This window comes from Adiantum capillus-veneris, chromosome 6 (genome assembly GCF_014529385.1).
Source record: "Adiantum capillus-veneris isolate H3 chromosome 6, ASM1452938v2, whole genome shotgun sequence".
NCBI classification, from domain to species: Eukaryota; Viridiplantae; Streptophyta; class Polypodiopsida; order Polypodiales; family Pteridaceae; genus Adiantum; species Adiantum capillus-veneris.
This window is the reverse complement of record NC_140936.1, coordinates 168,283,917-168,301,849: the sequence shown is the minus strand read 5'-3', so window position 1 is coordinate 168,301,849 and position 17,933 is coordinate 168,283,917. Positions and strand designations below refer to the sequence as shown.

The 17,933-nt window shown below is 40.0% G+C and overlaps 1 pseudogene; it reads left to right on the top strand.

The window, feature by feature from the left end:
- Positions 1-13,530, top strand: part of LOC147456681 (uncharacterized) — a 64,198-nt pseudogene extending 50,668 nt beyond the window's left edge.
- Positions 13,531-17,933: the final 4,403 nt, after the last annotated feature.

Sequence of the window (17,933 nt, the reverse complement as noted above, 5' to 3'; positions counted from 1 at the left end):
CTAGCTTACATGATGTTGAGGAGCCTCCGTCTTTTGATGAAGCACAGAATTTAGAAAATTGGATGGCTGCCATGCAATAAGAATATGATGCACTTATAGAAAATTACACATGGACTTTATGTGATTTGCCTCCTGGCAAAAAGGCCATTGGTACGAAGTGGGTTTACAAGTTGAAACGCAAGCCGGATGGTGAGATCGATCGCCATAAGGCTCGACTTGTTGCAAAGGGTTATGCACAACAAAAAGGCATAGATTATGAAGAGACTTTTGCTCCCACTTGTCGTATGACTACTGTGCGTTTTCTATGTGCATTGGCAACTCATTTTGGTTAGGATGTACATCAATCCGACATTGTTACTGCTTTCTTGAATGGTGACATATTTGAGGAAGTTTATGTAACGCAGCCTTGCGGTTTTGTCATAAAAGGACAAGAGGACAAAGTGTGAAGATGTAAGAAGGCTTTGTATGGGTTGAAAGCTGACACTCATTTGGTCAAACGAGGCTTTCATAACAGTCCAACAAAAAGCACAAAAAGTACTTCTCATTGTGGTTCTCAATGATTTGTGATCACAAGACCAAATGAGAGACATATTGATGAATTTAAGGCTGATTTGAATGCTACTTTCAAGATGAAAGATTTGGGGTTGTTGCATCATTATTTGGGCATACAATTTAAGCAGTGTGATGGTTGTATTGCCTTGTGTTAGAAAAGTTACGTAGAGACATTGCCATGTAAGTTTGGACTTGAGGATTGCAAACCTATTGCTGCTCCCATGGAAACAGGTTTGAAGTTGAGTCTACATGATGCTGGTGATCCTGTTGATGTCACTTTTTACCAAACTGCTGTTGGCTGCCTCATTTATGTATGCAACACGAGGCCAGATATTCAGTTTACAATCTCACACGTCAACAGATTTATGCATACCTAAGGTCTAAGCATTGGCATGCTGTCAAGAGGATTTTCCGCTACCTTAGTGGCACTTTACATCTTGGCTTGTTTTATCCCAAGGGGGGATCATTGCTTCCAGACTTACATGCTTTTTCGGACTCATATTGGGCTAGTTGTTTTGACACGCGAGTGTCCACAAGTGGTTTTTGTTTCATGCTTGGCAGTTCATGTATATCATGGTTGAGCAAGAAGCAACCTACTGTGGCCACTTCGAGTTGTGAGGCTGAGTACAGGGCAGTCACAGCTATGATTGAGTGTGTATGGCTCAGACGCCTTATGGTTGATTTGGGTTTTGGACAGGACACTTCCAACACTATCTACGCTAACAGTCAGAGCGCATTGGCAGTTGCGAAGAACCCATTTTCTCATGCTCGCACAAAGCACATTGAGGTGCATTAACACTATGTCAGGGAGAGGCTCTCAGCAGGAGAGATCAGCTGGGCTTATGTGCCAACACAAGACAACCTTGCAGACCTTTTCACAAAGGCATTGTCTCGTGAGAAACTTGAAGCTTTCCGCAAAGCTTTGGGCTTACTCCCCTTTGTGGACTGATCATGTCCTCAGGGCATGGCACTTCCCTTTACTCATGTGCTAGCTCTCGTTCACCGCATCACTCCAGGGGGGATTTGTTACCATATGCATGTGGTAGTGATGTGTGTGAACACACTAGGACCGTCGGGGCATTTTTTCCCTCTTTAGGACGTTTTTTCCCTCGTGCATTGTATATACGCCCATCACTCTAGGGCTATCTATCTTTCCATTGCACACTAAGTAACACACTCTCTATTGTGTGCCTTGAGCTTCCTTCATCTTCTCCAAGCTTTGTGTGTTTCTCTGCAACCCTAATTCCAACAATAAATTGTCAATCCATGGGATGAAGCTGACTCGACTAGTGCATAGAGGCTACAAGAGGTTGTCAATCTCTTGGAAAACAACAAACAACTCGCAGCTAACTCAAACTACACTCAAGTGACTGAAATCACCACAAGCCAATTGCTCATCGGCAAACAAATCACATCCATTACATCATCAAATGACATCCAAACGTAACAAAACTTCTAGGACATGTTTATAAGACCTAAGCACACATGCTAATGGTCTCAAATTTCACTTTTGATCAAGTGCAAAAATTGCGATTATAAACAGCAATGGATTTTTGGCCTAGTCGTTTTCGACACAGAATGCATCTAAAATGGTTAGCAATGATGCCCCAATACCCCGCCTATGCTTAGTTTTTGATTTTGAAGTGTAAATACGTACTTATGATGAAATTCGGCCGCGGGTCGGCGACGCCAAAAGCTACGAAATACAGTGAAATGCTTACGTCAATGCGTAGAGCTCTTACCTGCGGTTGCAACGCAATAGACGCGACTACAATGTGACAATCACGGAGGGAGTAGAAAGTGCTAAAAGGAGAGAAGTGAGAGTTGTTAGCTCACGCTATGTATTTTATTATCCAAAACTTAATAATAACTTACAAAATTGGCTTTTATACCTTAGCCAAGGTTTTCGATGGTCAAAACTAATAATCTGGGAGCTCTAACTAAAGACAAGTTGATACAATCTGGAATGTTGTAGCCCCGACTCATCGATTACAAAGTTTTTCCGGAAATTAGGAGTTACAATATTCCCGATTCGTCAAAATAATAATTGTTTTTACAATGAGAGCTCCAAAAAATGGTATCCTGGTGAGCTTGCTGCTAACAACGATGAAATGGCGTTTATTACAAGGCCCAAATTCAACTCCAAACTTTTCTAATGCTGCCTGACCTTCATCCGCCATGCATGACATCTTTCTCGGATAGCTCTTTCCTTAACACTTGGTTGAGGTTAAGGGGTAGCACTAGCTGAGCAGTACATGAGGGCAGGCAATGTGGATGCACTAGAGCATGAGGGGAACACTATAGCAATGCATGAGGGCATGCCCACAAAATGGCAGGCACGTGTGCACTAACAGACATAGCAAAAGCGCCCTATTTTAGGGCCAAGATTGCAAGGCCTGAGAGAGAGAGAGAGAGAGAGAGAGAGAGAGAGAGAGAGAGAGAGAGAGAGAGAGAGCTTTTATGAAGTGAAAGGAGTGTTTCTTGATAGCTTTCATAGGCCAAAAAAGCCTATCCGCCACCATCCAAAATTTCAACCCTACACTCTCAATCTTAGTTTTTATGCATTTTTCACACACACACACACACACACACACAGATTTTAGAAAGGGAAAGAAGTATTTCTTGGTAGCTTTAGTTGGCCAAAAAAGCCTATTGGCCACCATCTTAAATTTCCACTAAACACTCTAAATTTCACAATTGGTACATATTGACATATACATACCATACATACATACAAATTGACTCCTTCTCATTCTTGTCGCAGCTCACCCTCAACATGTTTACACACACAGTTGATAAAGAAGAAGAAGATGCACATAGATAGACACATAATGATCCATTGTTCATTCCATCATTGAGTTACAAGCACAAGAAATATTTCATGCATGATTTAAGAAATTGCAGGTAATCATCGAACTCATCTTCATAGTGCTCTAAAACCCTTGGTCTTTAAAGAAGTGTGTGAATGTATTTCAGAGGAAACTAATGATTCTTGTTAATTTTATTAACATCAGCAAGTGCTGAGGCTCACCCTCAACGTTTTACACACCCACAATTGATGATGATGAAGAAGATACAAAAGGAAACACACATAATGGTTCCATTGTTCATTCCATTATTGAGTTACAAGCACAAGAAACAGTTCATGCATGATTCAAGAAATTGCCTAGCTGAATGGAAAGAATGCATCAAGAACTCCCTAGAACTCCATTCCTTCGCCTTCCCTTGATCATTTTCAGCTCCATACACGAGATTCCCAAAGGTTGAGTCTCTTTCCATGAAGATACGAGTAGTTTCAACATTCAAGTGCCTCAAAAATTGCATATCACTTGAAAACGGGACTTAAAGTATAACCTTAGTAAAAAGCCCAAGAACCTTCAGGTTAACAATTCTACGAGCGAGAATCTCGTCAAATTTTGATTTGTGCTTAGCAGGATTTATTCGATTCTTGCACATCTTTTGTGTGTCTTGAGTAATAATTGATAATGTGTATTCTAAAAAAATCAAAAAATTTACTAAAACATCCCTGAAATTTGTGGAAATTCTTAAAAGACCCCTAAAAATTTCAAAAATTCCTAATATACGCTTGCATCATTTTGGGATGGATTTGCCCTAATTTTTGCATAGTCTAATGTTTATGAAAATTAAGATCTATCTTTTAGTGTCTTGGACAAAATTATTTGTCATGAATCTTAATTTCTAACCTTCTAAAAGTATTTTTTAGCTTAAATTGGCCACTTAAGTACATGAAAAATAAAAAGAGAACAAGTGAAATTGATGAAGTGCTAATGGACCAACCCAATCAAGGCTTGGGACCAAAAGGTGAAAGCCCATAAAAGAGCAAGGGTAATTGCTAACTAATTATCTCAGTCAAAGGTATAGGTCAAGGAAGGATAATTGTATCTTGGGTAGCCTTGATCAAAGGCACAAGACAAAGGAGATGACCGAGAGCAATTATAGGAGTCTAAAGATAGAAAGTGATTGTGCTAACCTCAAGTCGAAGTCTAAGAATCCTTAGGGTGAAATTCTAACTTGCCACAAAATATCTAAATTTAGTAGGTTTTGGGAGCAGCTTGGCGACACCTCCAAAGCATTGTGCTAAGGTTTTTCATAGGAGGTAAAAGTTTTAAAGCCCAAAGGGTGAGTTTTATTTTTGCCAAAGTTTATCCTAATTTAGCAGGCCTTAAATTAGCAGGTAGGTTGTAACCCCGGGTCCTAGGGGATTCACTTTGTATTTTCGTATGTTACCACATGAGTGTACAAAAGGGGGGGTTTTGGAGGTCACACATAAGCGTATACAATAGGAGTGTCCCCCTATTATCTCATGCTCATGCCGTATGTATTGGGGCGGGGGGGGGGGATAATAAGGGGAGGGGTATAAGCCTCATGCTCTCTTGGCTAGCCCCTTTTGCCAATGCTTGTTGATGTTTTTTGTAACCATCATAGGCATGGTGGTGGGGTGTTTTTTTTCTCAAAATAAAGAACCATGTATGTATGTGTAAGTATGTCTAAATATTAATACAAATGGGATCCCCAATTGTATAAATGCAAAAACCTTGGGAATTTGAAGTACTTTTGGTTCAAGAGTCTAGGTAAAATGAAACATTTATTCAAGCCAAAGATTGGGGGTAGAAAAATGGAGAGCAAGTAGTTGGAGTCTTGGACCTAAATCAATGTCCCCAAAAAATCAAAGTTACATGTAAAATGACCGGCTGAGATTTTTCAAAACTGGTTCTAAAGAAAATGCGATGTGATATGATCGGTCAAATAATGCAGGAACCATTATGTTCAAGGCCAAAAAGTGTGAAAGCTTTATTTAAAAGGTTGTGTTATAAGCATAAGTATTTGATGCCCTTTTGCCCTTCAAATGGTTGTCAACCTTGTGCTTAAGAAAGGTTCATTAATAAACGACCTTGTACTTGAAGGGGTCAACCTAAAATTGCCCTTCTATTAAGAAGGAGAGTATTTTGTACAGTATATCATTAGGACGACCAACTGTCAAAATTCCCTTTAAAAACAAGTTTGAAAGTTAAGAATTTCTTTGGTGAGGGTCCTAGATGGTGGGCCCAACTTTCATTTCTTAGGTTTGGAGACACTGGTGTGAACATTATTGTCGGTGTTATAAAGAGTATGGTAAGATGGAGTGAGCCAAGCACTCAACCAAGGGAAAGGTTGAAAGGCATCCTCTATGGCACTACCGTGACCAACACCCTAGGAGACAACGGCTATGAACCCTTCCTTATTCTCATTGAAGATTCGAGAACATTTTCTTCATGACCAATGCACAATGTTTGCAAAAAAACTAGGGTTTAGTGTATTTCTAACTAGCCAAAATTCCAAAATCCCGACTAGATTTCAAGCTTTCCTTGAAGAAAACTGGCAAAATTTAACAAGTCTTAGTGTCCTTTCAAGAAACTACTCCATATTTTGACCAAAAAACTAGAAGAGTTTCATGTATGCCCTTAAGTTCTTTGGGTGGGCCAGGAAAAGTGTTTTTGCCAAGCCCCCACCAGCTATTTGAGCACCCACATCATAAGTTCATTTCTTTGGAGGAATCAAAGACAATGCTAAGTAGGAGAGTTTTTTGCCGATTTGTAAAATTGAAAGGGGAAACTTTCTACTTTCCAAAACAAAAAGTTTCCCAATATGTGTAACTGACCTCATTCTCTCTCTCTTATCTCCCTGCACACCTCTCTCTCTTTCTCTCTCTCTCTCTCTCTCTCTCTCTCTCTCTCTCTCTCTCTCTCTCTCTCTCTCTCTCTCTCTCTCTCTCTCTCTCTGTGTGTGTGTGTGTGTGTGTGTGTGTGTGTGTGTGTGTGTGTGTGTGTGTGTGTGTGTGTGTGTGTGTGTGTGTGTGTGTGTGTGTGTGTGTGTGTGTGAATTGTGTGTGGCCAATGGCTAGGGCGCTTTTTCTCTCTTGTGCGTGGGTGCGTGCATGGGATAATCCTTGCAGAGTATCGACGTGCAGGACATGCACCCTTTGAACCCTCTAAAAACATGCCATGTTGGTGACACTTTTTAGTGCTATAGTAACTTATATATATAGACCTATCGTCTACAAAATAAATTTCTAAAAGTGCCTCCAAACCATCAAGAGTGGTTCAGACAGCATGGACATGAGGAAAGGGCAGGGTCGTGGGTCGATCGTGGTAGTCAATTATTTGCTAAAAGAGAGTACAATGTGTTTTGGACCCACCAATCAATGGGTGGCCTCAATAGCTTGGAGCAAAAGATGTGCGCATAGATATACAATGACGAAAGTGGACGAGCGTTGATTTCAAACACATTTGCTCAGATGTTGTGCGAGCTAACCATGCAGCCACAACTAATTTGCTCTTCCTGCTTCGCTAGACCTAAAGCTTTGAGGCTCTTCAACAGCTTGTCTGTGGGCTCATGGCATGCGCAATCTAAACGAGGCCTTAGGAGATATCAATAAATTGTGGATGGCAAAATCGTGTGAATTTCAAGATTTCCCCCGTATTTTTTCAGACACATTGACCCCACAGACACTCCTAAGATATTAGATAGGTCATTTTTCCAGGGGATAGGATTTGTAGCTTTGGCCATTGCAAAACCTCAAGTAGAGGCGAGTCAGAGCACAACTAGGCGCTCTTGGCATGGATGATTCTTGATGAGCTAGGTTCTTGATCTTCTTGTAAGAGATGGAGACTTTAAATCCGCATATCGTGCTTGCACTACTTGAGGGTCTTCCTTCTTCAAATTGCTCAATTACCAAGAGAGCAGTGGACATGTCAAGGGTGCACTAGTACCAATGTGTGTACGAGAACATAACTAACACTAACATGTTGTCAGCCCAAAGTTTTGAACTCTATGCAGGCAATAATGGGTGGAACCAACATGCTCATCATCCACTTCTTCATCCTCATCTTCTTTCTGCGGGTTGGGGGTGGAGAGGGGTTTGGTAATAGAGATGGAGGTGGGTTCGATAATGGTGGGGATGGCCATAATGGTAGAGGAGGGGTCGTAGAAGGCTCAGTAGATACAATTGCGGGAAGGGGGGGCGGGGGTGTTGATTGAGGGACCAAGGTGTAGTTTCCCACTATGGCTTCCCTACCGTGGTTGCTACTGCATCTAGCCATTGTGCAATAGAATCACCTCACAGAGTTCCTTCAGGTAGCCATTCCGTTTCTATAATTTTTTAAAGCTTACACATTGTGTTGGACTTCCTTATGAAGTGCATCATTCTCTTTCTTTAAAACATTGACCAAGGTTAATGCCTACTTCAATCTTCTAAGAATTGTATCCCTATCAGTTAGTTGCACACAATTTTCTCTAGTTATTTTGTTTTTTTGCACTTTTTGTTTAATAAGCCTTATTTTCTAGAAGATGATGCTAATCATCCCGTTGTCACATCAATCTTGTTGGCTTTTGATTGGGAAGTTTCTAGACGTAATTTTTTAGGAAACTGATGTAGTTGCTCAAGGTCTAGATGTCCAACTAATCATTTAGGTACATCTAACTTTGACATTAAGGAAGTGAAAACCATCCTTTTGATTGCTCACACTTTATTGTCTTATTCAGTGTGAGCCTCCACGAGAATTTTAGACCTGTATCTATCATTCCCGTCGGGATGGGAAGAATAGGTATCTTCTTATATCATACAAGCCCATGGATAATTTTTTGAGGCATGCTTAAGTTTCCCAATTGGATAGAGTGATATGGAGTGTTTTGTGTGTGGCTGTATATGCAAGCCTTCTCATGGTTTCATAGTGGCTCAAATTTACGTGGGTTTACATGGGTCATTGGTTTCATTACATATATTGGCAGAGGCTAGATTATTGGTGTGTCTATACTCTTTTATGACCGCATGAAATAATATATGATATCGGCCATTGAGCGCAAAGCTGGGTTCAAATTTGAAACGGTACAGTGCACCTTATCCTATTGGAATTGCAAGATCTTCATGTGCAAGTGCTTTAGAGAAAGCTATCAAGGTTTCAGGTAGGTAAATATGCATTTGACCTCCTTGAGGGACTTTCTTGAGTGTAAGATTTTACAAGTTTTTCTACAGCTATTTGTGTCATCAATTCAGCACAACCAATGCTAATGTGCACTTTGTTTTGGTTCCAATGTTCTCCCTATATTTAGGTAGCTATTCAAGCTTTTGCAGAATAGCAATCTCTGTGTTGTAGATCTTCTTGCAAACGCTCTTGCAAGGATTGTGGTAAGTAAATGCGTCCTTACTTCCCTTGTTTTTTTTACCCAAATGATGAAACAATATCATTATAGTTATTTTTTCTTCTCTTTCACGGAGCCTTACTGATGTTAAGAAGTGCTTATTGCTGACAAGTCAATCTAACAATACTATAGTGATTCTTCAATCTGAAAGACCCTTTTACACACCAAGTTGTAGGAGGTTGAAGACAGATGTTTGTGGACAAAAATTGCAATTTACTTACATGCTTCGTCTCATACTTGCTAAAATATGTAAACCCTTGTACGATTATAGTTGTGCCTTCAGCTCCTTAAAAATATTATTGCCAAAGGATGTTGTCAAAAAATTCAAAGGCGTGTCTCTAACCGTGGATGGCCTTTGTGCTATTTTCGACGTCCCCTCAGATTTTTTGAAGACATTTCTTTTAGGTGTACAACTAGCTAGCCCCATTCTGATAAGCTTTGTGAGGTTGCAAGCGAGCAATAGGTGTTGATTTCATCCCTTCTTCAACAAAAGATATTGACCTCACCATCTACAGGCAGCTGAGGTAGATCAAGGTTGGACCAGAGCAAAGGCTTTTCTTCAAAATACCGTTCTGTGCCATTTCAAGAGAAGACAGACGTGATGGTGCTCTTTTACCTGCTACATCTCCCTGCATGCAAGGTGCTTCAAGGCATCTAACTATGGAACTTTTCTCTTAATCTTCACCTTTTTTTATGCCCCGCAAGCGTTAGGGTCAACAACATCAAGCTCATATTTACCTTAGCAAAATCAGGAAGAAAAGTAGCACTCTTAAGGTCATCTCCTTGCTATTGTTGTCAAGTGACAGGAGAAAAAACTTGTTGTTGAATGTCCCCCAAAGCACAAATATGCAACTTATGGTCAACTTATTTGGAGGATTGTTTATGATGTGTTAGTGAGTTGTTTCCTTTTGGGCCATATCTAGTTACATGGTGTCTTTGAAACGTTTCTTATCATAACTACACCTATTCAATGTTTGTGATGGTTGAAAGATAGATTTTTGGACATGGACCTTAGCCACATGCTCGAAGCAAGTAGGCTTGCTCTCAATTGAACGCTCTCTCTCTCTCTCTCTCTCCCCCCCCCCCCCCCCCCGTCATTAGCTGCATTGTAGGGAGGTGACAGCTCTCTCTCCAAGTCATTGACAAGGATGGTGTCCGGTCGTCTGCACGCTCGTGTACCGACCTCCATCGCCATTGTCCTAACTCCATTGCCAACGACACTGTAGCAAGGCTATACGTTCACTATAATCGTTTGAGAAATGAGTAGGGATGCTCATTCACATCCCTAGAGAAATACCACTTTCTATCACTGGAGATGCATAAGCTTAGGTTGTACTGCAAATATCTATTGTATATAGGAGCACATTATAGTATGCATTATGTTTATGTCTAGTGTTTCTTGAAAGCGGGATGTTATAGATGGGATTCAACAATGGTCAATTGTTTGCACTCAGAGTTTGGTCATTCTTTGGGACTCTATGAGACAAATGGGATCATATGCATGAGGATTTCTAGGCATGTATGAACCAATGGCTAGCTCATTTGAAAAGCTTCACGGAATTTTATAAAATAATATCCTTTTTCTTCCCTAAAGTTGAGGGAGGGAGAGAGAGTGTGATATGGATGAGCTTTAAGAGATGATTATAGAGTGAGAATGTGCTTTAAGCTTTAAAGAGGCAATAATGAGTGTGCATGTGCGTTACCCCCATCAATCATTGACAATTTGACATGTATGGGCAAGGCAATTCAAGATAAAATTGCTAGGGAAGGGTTGTTGGAGAACCACACTTTGCTTGGAGATGCTTTGGTCAAGTATGCCAAACTTGTTCTCACCAAAGCAAAAGTAGTACTTATGATGGTGCTTGTTTAATTTGGCTCCTTCCTTAGTTAGCACCTTAGAAAGTAGAGAGCATAAATGTTAAACTAAGGAATCTTGTACTTTCACCAAAAGTTTACAATCTCTTGAAGACCAAGCTAACTAAAGTACAACACAACAAGCTTATGGCCATGTATACATCACATTTACAACTATCCAATTACAAGGCAACTTGTAAAATTTCTTTACATCATTTAGATATGTATATAAGATGCTTCTTGGTTTTAAAATTTTTTTTTGTAGTGGCAAGACTCTTTCTTGGATTGTGGCTACTACATGAAAAAAAAATTGTTGATGTTATTCCATTTTAAAGTGACTTCAAAAGGCAAATATAGCTCTTAATGAAGGATTTATTCTCATTCTCGTAATAAATGTAGTACAGTTAAGGATGTATAAAGATGAAATGATAGAAGGGTATAAGGAAAGGAGAAAATTTTGGTACATAAGGGTGTATAAAAGAGGTTATGCATGCATGTGATACAAGCATGTTATACTATGTCTCCCCCCTCAAGGAAAACACAAAACATTGTCTGGATCAAAAAGTTACAATAACAAAAGATTGGTAGTTATGAGATCATAAACTTACTTTGTTATTTGAGCAATCATTGCCGTAGATTTCATGTAACATATCAATTCTATGTATTAAGTGTTCTTAGTTTGACACGTTTGTATGGAAAATTGGAAGGTCGCGGTAATTGTTTTGTTATTTATTGTCAAAAAGTTATTCAAATTATCAATGTGGAGATTGTTAGTGACTTTGAATCAATTGTTTTGTAGTTGAGTGGTGACTTTAAGTGGTGGGTTTTCTATGGTCGTTTATTTTAATAAATCTTTAATCTTCTTATGGTCATTTAATTATTTTTAATGATCTTTTATTCAAGGAAATTTGTGAAATTTTCACATTTGTTGCTTTAAGTCCTATGTGGGAATTTTACTAAATAGCACATGTTCAGGTTGAAATTTATATCCATGTAAGGAGGGGCGCTATCGCTATATGTAAGATGAGGGGGCATATTTATTGCAACGCTGTTCGTATATAGAGGGGTTGGTTTGTATAGATGCAGTCCTATATAGGGGGGTTTCTCTAATCTAGTTGCACGCAGGTGACGTCCCTCCATTACTAATAATGAGTCTCGGGTCAACTTCAGAAGCCTCTGAGGTTTGTGTAAAGGTCTTGCACCCGACTTAATAAACTAAAAGATAAGCTTATGGTTTTATTAGTTAAAGGGAAAGGCTAAAAGCTAATGTTAGATCAGCCCTTCCTCATTTAGTAAGTTGACTCTAGTCTTTGTTTACTAAGCTTCACTAGGCCACATGTCCAAGGTAGCACATGCTTGCTTTGTGTGAACTTAAACAAGTGTATGTGAGTGTGTGTGGTGTCTCCAATTGCCAAGATAAGTCCCAATAAGGGGGAGGAGAATTCTAGCGTGAAAAGGCAAGAGGGACAGGTGTTGGAATATGCTTGAGTTGCATTAAAAGGTGTTCCCACCTCGTTGGTCAAGTGTAAAGCATTCTAACTTAAGACTAGTTGCACTCTTGCATAGCTATATAAGAGAGGTCTCATTGCATTTTTGAGTCTCTTGCTCCTCTCACACTCTCTCTCAAGGGCCCAAGATTGAAAAATCTCTCCCTCTCTCTCTCTCTCTCTCTCTCTCTCTCTCTCATGGGAGCTCTAGAGACAGACTCTAGCTCTTGGCTATGGATGCAAATCCAAGACAATGAAAATTTCTTTTTCTCCATCTCTACTATTCTATTACTAAGTTATGCTAAGAGCTTGCCCATGAGCAAGTGTACATGGAATATCAATTCTCTTTCTTGAAAAATACTTCTCTCTACCTTCATCTTCCTCTTTCCCCACAATTCCTTACCCCATTCGGGTGTTTAGGGTTTAGGAAGCAAGGTTATACCATGGAATCTTGAAGAACACCATCTTCTTGATTCAATCAAGGCTTCGCGAGAGCCCAAACATGTATTGTAACAAAGCTCTCTTTTGAGAGGATTATAATACAAGTCCTTTTGGAGGGGGGACCGATTCCAAACAAATCTTGTGCTCATGGATTGAAAATCTTAATTGGTTATTCTCTTTGAATTATGTGAATGGTTAAAGTGTGTTTAATGTGTATTTGTGTAAAAAGATCAATTGAGCACAACCTATGTTCTCCTAGCTATCCCTCTCTTAAGGAAAACTCTTTCCTTAAGAGAGGAAAAATTAACTATGAAAGGAAAACTCTTTCCTTTCATAGTTAATTTTTGTTGAATCTAGATGTAAGTGTTAGATTCTCTGACATTGGTATCAGAGTTGGGGTTTCTCTTTTCTTGCCTAAGAAGAGAGGTCCTTGAGTAATCTATAAAAGGTTGGAGTTATTTATTGCAATAGGGTAAGTGGGAATGATATTTATCAACTTGTTTGGTATGTGTGTTTATAGGGTACGGGTGACACCGTCGGGATCTATGGTCTTAATAATGGAGTGTTTAGAGACTTGTCTACGGCTTAACCATTATTGAGCTATTAGTGCCCGATAAACAGTGCCAACCTTGCACTGTGAAACCCACTCCACTACTCTTTGAAAGTAATAATATTTAAACCACGGGTGTAGTTACTTGAGTGCTAATTTTCAAGGGATAAGAGGAAAGGTAGCCAAAGTTTTGGAAGTGCCAAGAAAAGAGTTAGCATACACATATAAGGAAATTTAATCATGGCCCAACATAATGAAGGGAATGTATTTTTTATTGACAACTCAGATTTGGTTGATGGTATAGCTTTTGATGATGGTTTTAGAGTTGTCAACTACCTTAGTGACAAGTTACAAGAAGCAATGGGAAACCCTATCTTGCAAGTGGAGGGTCAAACCAAATTCAAGCCCTTCAAGTTCAAATTCGCTCAAGTACCCAAGAAGAGATAATTCCTATGAGGCCTCCTAGTGAGACCCCCTAAAGAGGAATCTCTTTGGGTAATGGAGAGGAGATATCGGAAGGAACTCCAATGCAAACTATTCAAGAAAAAGAAGTGCACCCTAAACTATTCAAGGGAGAGGTATGAAAGTGATACTCCACTTACCTATGAAAGTGATGTTGTTGGAAAGAACTCCAATGCAAACTATTCAAGAAGAAGAAGTGCACCCTAAACTTTCAAGGGAGAGGTATGAAAGTGATACTCCACCTACCTATGAAAGTGATGTTGTTCCAAGAAGATGGTGGCATGACGGTCACCTAGTCCTCCCAAAAATAAGAGGAAGCCATCAAGTACTCCCTCTTATGCTAATCCAAATAAGGGAGAAAGAAATCCAAGTTAGAGGAAGTGAAGAAAGCGTTCACCATCTTTGCCTTCTTCCTCCTCTTCCTCTTCATCATCATCACCATCTTCTGACTCGGAGGACAATGACTTGCCATCCAAGAGAGAGAAGAGAAGAGGTAAAAGGAGGAGCTATGTGGCATGGAAGAGGTTACATAAGTTGAAGAAATTCAAGAGAGAGGAAAGAACATTAGCTTTCTTACCTATGATGGAACCTTTGGAGCAACTCACAAAGTACCATCCTTTATCCAACAATTTAACGCGGCTTTTGGGGAGGATGAATATTTCTCAAAATATTCAAAGCTCCAAAATGTTTCTATGCATTTCCAAAAGTCAACTCGTCAATGGTGGGTCACCGTAGTCAAGGTGAAGCTCTAAAGACTTGGGAAGCTTTGAGGATTACTATTACAAAGCAATTCCTCCAAGTGATGCCAAAGACAAAGTCCTCATGGAATGGCGAAGCTTGAAGATGGCCCCATATGAGTATGTCTAAAAGTATGTGGATAAGTTTTGGGAGTTACATCTCAAAGCCACTATCTACAAAAAGATAGACTTTGCCGAACAAAAGCAACAATTTTGTGGTGGCCTATCTGAGGCCCATCTGAGGAGATGAGTGAGTATGTCAACTCACAAAGACTTAAAACTATTACGAAGGTCATACATCATACTATGATTGCTTCAAAGATTCATTTCCAACAAGGGACCAAGAAGGGCTCAAAGCCAACGGAAGCCAAAGAATTAATTGAGCCAAAGGGGAAGAACAATGCAACGCAAAATTCTCCCAAGGTTAACAACAACAACATGTGACCATATACATGTGGTAGTGAAGTGTGTGAACACACTTAGGACCACCGGGGCATTTTTTCCCTCTCTATGAGGCTTTTCCCCCCGTGCATTGTATATACGCCCATTCATTCTAGGGCTATCTGTCGTTCCATTGCACACTAAGTAATACACTCTTAGTTGTGTGCCTTGAGATTCCTTCGTCTTCTCCAAGTTGTGTGTGTTTTCCTGCAACACTAATTCAAACAAGTGGTATCAGATCAGGTTGCCTCCTCCCGGGCTTAGTCGCTAGCAACTCCAACACACACCTGCTCACTTTCTCTGATTTCAATGATCTTTGGCGAGCGTTCGTAGGTCGACAAAAATTTTGGGAGGGCTAGTATAGCTCACTCTACTCAGATTTTTGATTCGTGCTCATTTCAGCCTCCGTTTCCACTACAAGCAATACTGCACAGGCTATTTTGTCATTTTGTGCAAAATTTCTATCAGTGCCATTTTTTGTGCATAACAGGTCCCTTACAATCTTCTACGGTTTGTGCTATATAGCACGTGTTGTTCCCGCTTTGTTTCTCCTCTTTTGGGCAGTTTTCACATCAGGTGCAACATTTACCATGGCTGGCAACAACACAGATGTGTTCAAGATGTTTGCTGCTGAGGACATATTGGATGGGAACAATTACCGTAAATGGGCTTACATGATAACATGTTCTTGTGTCAAAGGGCGTTTGGAATATTGTGCAGGGCATCGATGTACATCCTGGTTCTGAGGATGTAGGCGATGTTGAGGATGTTACAGGTCTTGTTGCAAGGATTGCTGATGTTAGAGTTGTTTTGCCTATGATAAAACAAGCTCAGTGGGATGTAAAGCATGCGTAGGCTCATGCGTTGATTGCATTATCTGTGAAGCGCACCATTACGCCTCACATTCGTTCAACAAAATCTACAAAATAGACTTGGGATATTCTGGATGGTCTTTATGCAAGTCGCAATGAGGCTAAAATTGCATTGCTGCGCCTAAAGAGTTGGAGTCGAAAATTATGCATGAGGAAGATGATATGGACACTTTCCTTGCTGGTGTCAAGGATATCAATGAGCAACTTATTTCTACAAGTGAAGTCATGTCAGACAGTTCCCTTGTGCAGACAGTTCTTGATGCCTTACCGGATTCTTACCAGACTTTTGCTAGTACTTGGAGACTTATGACCCAAGGAAATCCTGAAGTTGTCAAGTTTGATGCATTATGCACATTGCTGTTGCAAGAATCACTTTCCAAAAAAAACAGGAGTAGATAGCGTGCAATTGAACAGGCTTTTATTGCTACTCAAAGAAAGGGTGGTACCAGCAATGCAACCACTTCTTATGGTTCTTCTGCGAGTGGAAAATCACCTCTTCCTAATGCTTCTGCTGCCAACAATTCGTCTGAAAATTATGGTGATAAGGGAAAAAAGAAGATGTGTTGCCATTATTGTAAAGCTAATGATCACTTGATCAAGCAGTGTCCTAAGTTGAAGGCCAAAGAGGCTAAGAAGAAAGAGAGTGGTTCCACTGCAAATGCTGGTTCTAGTACAAATATAGCCATTGTTGACTCTTCAGTGAAAGGAGACCGTGATGCTGATGTTGATGCAGCATGGGCTTTTAGTGCGGAGTGCACTTACAATCCTGCTGTCCATGATGCATGCATGTCAGTTGCTGCAGATTCACATGTGTGGTATTTCGACAGTGGTGCTACAAAGCACATTACCTCACATCGTGAATTGTTCACCTCTCTCGAGTCTATCCCTCATGGGAATTTAGTCACTTGTGCCAACATTGCCTCTTATCCGGTTCAAGGAATTGGAAAGATTGTGCTTATTGCTGCAAAGGGAAGTTCCTTCACACTTGTTGATGCACTTTATGTACCTAGGATCAATAAAAATCTTTTGTTTGTATCTGCTGCTAGACTTGGACTTGTAGTCAAATTTGTGGATGACATATGTACAGTTCATGATCTCAGTTTTGGTGATGAAATTGTTGCATCTCGCCTTTTGTGACGTGGGTTGTATAAGCTCACTTTGTATTACAAGTGTGGACAAAATTTTGCAAATGTAGTTGTTGATTCAAGGACTGTTTCAGATGCAAAAATGTGGCATGCACGTTTTGGGCATCTGAATTTTGTCAATTTGCTGCGCTTGCAGAAATTGATAAGGTTTATTCTTTGCGTCCTCTTGAAGCACCTGTCAAATTTGTTTCTCAAGGCTGTATTTTAGGTAAAATGCAGCGTTCTATGTTTCCAAAGGATGGTTCAGTTAGGGCCACATGCAGGTTGCAGCTTGTGCATAGTGATGTTTGTGGGCCCATGCAAACTCCATCTTTGGGAAATTACCTTTACTTCATGACTTTCATTGATGATTACTCCATGCATGCATGGGTATTTCCTCTTAAAGCGAAGTCCGAAGTTTTTATGTGCTTCAAATAATTTTTGGCTATGGCTGAAAATGTCTCGAAATGTACTATGGGCACCCTCCGTTCCGATCGAGGGGGGGAGTATATGTTTCATGAATTTAATGAATTTATGGCTAGTCGTGGGATAAAACTCCAATGTACAGTGCCTTATACACCTGAACAAAATGGTGTTGCGTTGAGAGGAAAAATAGGTCACTTACAAAAATGGCACGATGTATGGTCAAGCTTTGCTGCATTCTTTTTGTCTCGAGGCCATCCTGTGTGCCACTTATGTACTAAACAGGTGTCCTACAAAAGCTTTGCAGTCTATTACTCCATATGAAGAATGGCATGATAGAAAGCCTTCTATTGAGCACATGCATGTTTTTAGTTGTTTGGCATATTCTTTGGTGCCACAAACACAGCGCAAAAAATTGGATGATAAGGCTATCAAATGTATTTTTGTTCATTATAGTGCTGAAAGTAAATGTTATCGGTTGTATCATCGACAAACAAAGTGTATTCTGGTTTTACGGGATGTTGTGTTTGTGGAGGATTCTATTCAGCCCTTGCTATCATGTACTAGAGACAATAATGTAAGCTCACATGACATTTATGACACTTTGTTGCCTCTTTTTAGTGGTGGAAGTACAAACGTAGATTCCAATGAGGCAAATGGACAGCCTATGGGGGTTTTTGAAAATGTTACAGATGAGCCTATTACTGATACAGAGGTAATGTACTTGATGAGGAAAGGGCTGAAAATGAGCAGGCTAGTGGTATCCCAAAATGGCTGGTGCACACTTTGCG